Genomic DNA, 6,000 nt, shown 5'->3' on the forward strand with positions numbered 1-6,000 from the left:
GTGACGCTTTGATCCTATTATGCCCTCCTCCTCCTCCTCCTCCTCCTCCTCCTCCTCCTCCTCCTCCTCCTCCTCCTCCTCCTCCTCTTCTTCCTCCTCCTCCTCCTCCTTTTCACTCCTCATCCCTCTCGATGCGTCTAACCAGGACTTCTTCAGACTTAACTGTCGGTGCTCTCTCTCTCTCTCTCTCTCTCTCTCTCTCTCTCTCTCTCTCTCTCTCTCTCTCTCTCTCTCTCTCTCTCTCTCTCTCTCTCTCTCTCTCTCTCTCTCTCTCTCTCTCTCTCTCTCTCTCTCTCTCTCTCTCTCTCTCTCTCTCTCTCTCTCTCGACGGAATAAAATGGCCGATGAAATTAATTGAGAGATGAAAAAGTAATTGCATTTATCTTATTAATATTTTTTTTATCTTTCACATTAGAGTGAAAGCCTCTCTGCCTCCACTTCCTTCTAATTACTCCTCCTCCTCCTCCTCCTCCTCCTCCTCCTCTTCCACCTCATCAAAGTTCAGTATTGTCTACGGATCACTGAGTTTACTGTCGTCTTTCACTATTCTAAAAATCACTTCCTTCACAATCTACTTTTCAACTAACTTTATCAAGCTTCGTGTTGCTTCTACTGATTACTAACTTTACGTGACCCGCTTTTATTATATTTATATCCACGTTATTTACTACATCTCTCTCACTACACGTCTCTTGCCCAATAGCATAACATTAGTGCGTGACGTGATGCATTCTTAACCCCTTCAGTACCAAGACGCGTTTCCATATTCATTCTGCTTACTATCTGGTGATTTTATACAGCTTCAGAAACTCATGTGGGGGATTAAAATAGCGAAGATTCTAGCCATTAATCTTCTGACCTACATAGACTCTTCCTAATGTCAATAAAATCGTCTAATCACACCAAAGACTCATGGTAAAAATGAGGGAAGGGGTTAAGTTCGTGACATGTGGGGGCCTTGTGGTGTGGAATTCATTTAAGAACTCCACTCTTGCCACTGTCGCTTTCTCAACTTCATGAAAGCCAAAAGGTGTGCTGGTGTGGCGGTTGCTTAGTGGAGGGCCTGCTGTATCTGTGGTGGGCGTCACGTTGGGTCCAGACAGGTGCGTCACGTGACATTTGAAACTATTTGACCTTTGATGTGTGTGTGTGTGTGTGTGTGTGTGTGTGTGTGTGTGTGTGTGTGTGTGTGTGTGTGTGTGTGTGTGTGTGTGTGTGTTGTATTAAACATTGTGCCACACTAATAAATTCTTGTCTTCATGCACCATATCTATACTTTTCTCGTGTGTGTGTGTGTGTGTGTGTGTGTGTGTGTGTGTGTGTGTGTGTGTGTGTGTGTGTGTGTGTGCGGCAAGACGCAGTGCAGGTGGGGTGGGCGGACTCACGCTGCTCAACACGGGCGCGGCTCGCCAGGTAACCAATGCAGGTGGCGACGTCGTGAAGTAGCTAAGGTATTTTTAGCCATGGCGAGCCAGACGATCGAGCCGCGCACCTGGAAATGTCAGCCACGCACGCGCGCACACACATACACACACACAAACACACACACACACACACACACACACACACACACACACACACACACACACACACACACACACACACACACACACACGCACACATGGCAGTAATGGCGTTTTCTTTAGTTCTAGTTAATCGAACCTACTTGTGTGTGTGTGTGTGTGTTACTACTATCACGTACACACCTTCCTTCACCCCAGCACGTATTGACTCCCTCAGGTGTACACTAGGCAACAAAGTACCTCAGTAAATGGATATACAAAGCGTTACACAACCCACCCGTGAACACCATCGAGAAATACGTAGAGACGATATATTCTGCACCTACAAATGCACTAACAAACTTAAAATGCATTCACTTCCTCTTTTACATCCTCTCTTCTCTGCTTTCCGGTGTCAGGCGAGAGAGTGAAATGATGAGAGAATTCTACACATATATTCTTCATGCGAAATTTAAGATAAACCAAAATAGGAAAAAAATAAATAAATAGATAAATAAAATTCCTATACTATCCTCGGAATCCCTTTCCTTTAACCCTTTAAGGACTGGCACCTCAGTGGGTCTCTTTTTTTAAATTTCTTTTGCTCGTATCCAGATTTCCCTCTTACACAATAAAAAAAAAAAAGAAAAAGGAAGGCTTGAGATCACAGGAAAGAGTGAATGACAGAGTAAATCAAGATAGACTAGAGAGAATAGAAGAGCTTTTATATGAATCAGGAACAAGGAAGAATAGAAAAAAAGAAGAAAAAAAACAAATTAGCATAGAATAACATGAGAAACAAGGTCACATAAATAGTCGCAGAAAAATTATTACTAGGCAAGACTTTCCATCAAGGAGTGTGAGTGTTCGCCATGTGTCGCTTACTTGAGTGTCACCTGCACCGGCCTGTAGGTATAATGAAGTGAGGGGAAATGGGGGTGAGTAAGAGGAAAGGTGCAGGATGTTCAGAGGGGCTTGAGAACGAGGAATAAGTGTGGTGAGGGGAAGTAAAGGACGAGGGGAAGTGAGGCGTGAGACAAGGGAGAGGGGAGCAGGCTGTAGAGGGGAGGTGATGGAGGGGAGAGGGGAAAGAGGAAAATGGGGATGAAGAGGTGAGAGGGGACAAAACTAGTGGGCTAAAAAGGAGAAAGGGTTTTGTGGTGAGTGGAGAAGGGAGGGAGGGGTTGCAGGAAAGGGGAGAGAGAGAGGGGCTGCAGAGAGAGAGAGAGAGAGAGAGAGAGAGAGAGAGAGAGAGAGAGAGAGAGAGAGAGAGAGAGAGAGAGAGAGAGAGAGAGAGAGAGAGAGGACATTGGTAGAATTTGGGGTAAAAGAAGAGGGGATGTAGGGTGTCATGGAGGGGAAAGGGTCATAGGAGGCTGTAAATCTGTTTTATACCTTACAGCAACGAGGGTGTGAGGGCCTTGAGGCGGTGTGTGTGTGTGTGTGTGTGTGTGTGTGTGTGTGTGTGTGTGTGTGTGTGTGTGTGTGTGTGTGTGTGTTCAGTCTTTGTAAGAGATCCAATGCATTACTACTGCTTCATCTCGACCTCTCAGGCTGGGTAGGACGATCACTCCCTCTGGACACGGGCTCTGGTCTTTTGTATGGCTTGTGTCTCTTTCTCTTTATCCATACACGTGTTCTCGCTCTCCTAGGTCTTATGCCCATATTCAGAAACGCCTTCCCCTCACTATGACAATTTTCCAAGGCCACAGAGACAATTAGCGGGATTTTCAAGACAGCTTCTCCGTTTAATAAGCTGGATATCCTACTAATCTATCACCAGAACCATAAAAATACTCTTCAAAAGCACGAATATCTTCAACTGGAGCCTTTGGAAAGCTGTGATGGTGAAAGAGCAAAGCGTTTCAGAATACGAGCCTTATTCATATATCACCACCAAATAGTTCTTAACCCTCTTTAGTACTATGACACATTTTTACATTGGGATATGGATGCGATTAGACCGTTTTATTGACATTAGGAAGGGTCTATGAAGATCAGAAGATTAATGCCTGAGACTTCACTATTCTTAATCCTCCCACATAGATTTCTGAAGCTGTATAAAATCACCAAATAGTAAGCAGAATGAATATGAAAACGTGTCATGGTACTCAAAGGGTTAATCGTCTTTTTCTCGTGATAAGAGAGGTGAAAGGGTAAGAAAAGACCAGTTGAATACGATTTGTCACAAAGAGAAAGGATTATCCGGAATTTGAATTAAAAGCGTCTTGTTGTCTTGTCTTGTTTTGGTGTTTCGTGACACGTTTTGACACGTTATTGCGGCTGTATCTCTCCCGTGCGTCAGTGTTGCGTTGCTGTGTCCGTGGTGAAGCGAGCGAGTGTGTTGCAGTAACAGAGTGTGTATTGGATTGTGAAACTAGGTGAGGAGTGTTGCGTATTGGGTGCTGTGTGTTGCGGTGGTGATGATAGCAGGTGTTGTGTGCGTTGTGTTGCGTTAGAGAGCAGCTTGATGTGTTACGGTGTTGCTGTGGTGGTGTGCTGTGTTGCGTTATGGAAGGTGGTGGTGTTGGTGTTGTGGGATGTGTTATGTTGCGTTAGGAAATAGATGCGGTGTGTTTCGGTGGGTTATGGAAGGTGTATTGCACTGGTGTTGGTATGATGATGGGATAGTGTGGTGTGTTGTGCTGCGTTGGTGTTGCTGTGGTGGTGATGTGTTGTGTTGCGTTAAGAAAGGTATATTACAGTAACGATGCTGTGTTGCTTTCGGGAGAGCAGTTGTGGAGTTGCTGTGTCTCCTGTGCTGTGTTGCGTTATGAAAAGCTGTGGTGTTGCTGTGTCCTGTGCTGTATTGCGTTAGGGGGAACAGCTGTGGTGTTGCTGTCTCCTGTGCTGTGTTGCGTTAGGGGAGCAGCTGTGGTGTTGCTGTGTTTGCTGTGCTGTGTCACGTTCATCGCTGCTCATCCTTCAACGTAATTAAAGTCATAACTAAATCAGATTTGAGCGTTTCCTCCCGTGGCGCGGAAATGACAGGTGCTTCCCGGCCACGTGTTCATTAATTATTGGGCCTGCCTGTGTTTGTGTTATTACTTATAGACCTCATTATGCCAGCCCGCCCTGCCACTCACACACTCACACACTAACACACTCACACACTCACTGTCCTTCCTCGCCTCCCACTCCCCCGCCTCCCATTACCGGTCTAAAATTGTCTTTCTGTCTGTCGGTTTGTTTGTCTGTCTTTTCTCTTTTTTTTTTTTTCTTTCTGTTTTTTTTTCTGTTTTGTTTTTTGTGGAGGGTTCTTTCTTTGTCTGTCTGTGTGTCTTTCTGTGGTTCTTTGCTTTCTTTTTTTCTTTGTTTTCTTTTGTTTTCTTTTTTCTTTCTTTTAAATATCTTCCTTTCTTTTTCTTTCTATCTTTTTATCTTTCTTTCTGTCTTTCTTCCTTCCTTCCTTCCTTCCTTCCTTCCTTCCTTCCATCCTTTCTTTCTTTCTTCCTTTCTTTCTTCCTTTCTTTCTTTCTTTTTTCTTTCTTTCTTTGTCTTCCTTCCTTTCTTTCTTTCTTTTTTTCTTTCTTTCTTTTTTTTGTCTTTCTTTCTTTCTTTTTGTCTTTCTTTCTGTCTTCCTTCCTTCATTTCTTTGTCTTTCTTTCTATATGGAGTGTCATCACATAGCTTCTTTTAATTTTCTTTCTTGCCTTTTTTGATGAAGGCTTTATTTGGTATCTTCCTTTCATTTTCCTTCTGTGTCTCTTTCTTTCTTTCTTTTTTCCTTATGAAGACACTATTAACCATTTTTCCTTCATTTCCCTTTCTTTTGTTTCCTTCCTTCTTTTCGTTACCTATATATTTACTATATTTCCCTTCACTCCTTCCTTACGTCCACTTCTTCGTTCATTCCTTCTCATTTTCTTTCCCTGTGGTGGCATATCTTGTAGGGCCAATAGGTATGTTGCTGCGTGTCACCCTTTTATGTTAGAGTGACGAGTGAGCGGCGCGGGACCCTGTCTGGCATTATGACTTGGGTGCCGCGGAGGGAGGGACCTGCGGTGTGTCCTGGCCTGGGTCGAGTGGCGGTCAGGAGGGCGCTGTGAGGTGGCCTTCATCAATTACCCTCAATAGGTCACCTCTGTCTCGTAACCCAGTGGGGGAAGGGCGCTGGGTCGATGGTAACGGTCTTGTCAGCCAGCGCCGGAGACTGTGTGGATTGGAGAGTCGTGGAGGCGTAGGTAGCTCATATTTTGAAACGCTTTGCTCTCTCACCATCACTGCTTCCTGAAGACTCCAGTTTAAGATACTCGTGTTTTTTTTTAGAGTATTTTTATGGTTCTGGTGATGGATTGGCAAGATTTCTAGTTTAAAAAAAAGAAACTGTCTTGAAAACCCTTGGAAAAATTGTCATAGTGAGAGGAGAAGATGTTTCTGAATACGTGTGTGTGAGGCAGTGAGTTCCGCGAGGTTACCCTAGAGACATGTACTCTGAAAGGCCTTGTTCCCCATTACATTTTTTTTAAGGTTACAGGAAGGGTTTGTTAGGTTCATG

General features: G+C 44.2%; 1 protein-coding gene across 1 annotated transcript in view; it reads left to right on the plus strand.

Annotated features, from left to right (window-relative positions):
- LOC123509370 (inactive rhomboid protein 1-like) overlaps positions 1 to 6,000 on the plus strand; it is a 274,097-nt gene that overhangs the window by 51,455 nt on the left and 216,642 nt on the right. The window lies entirely within an intron of this gene.

The sequence above is a fragment of the Portunus trituberculatus genome, chromosome 27 (genome assembly GCF_017591435.1).
Source record: "Portunus trituberculatus isolate SZX2019 chromosome 27, ASM1759143v1, whole genome shotgun sequence".
Classification (NCBI taxonomy): Eukaryota; Metazoa; Arthropoda; class Malacostraca; order Decapoda; family Portunidae; genus Portunus; species Portunus trituberculatus.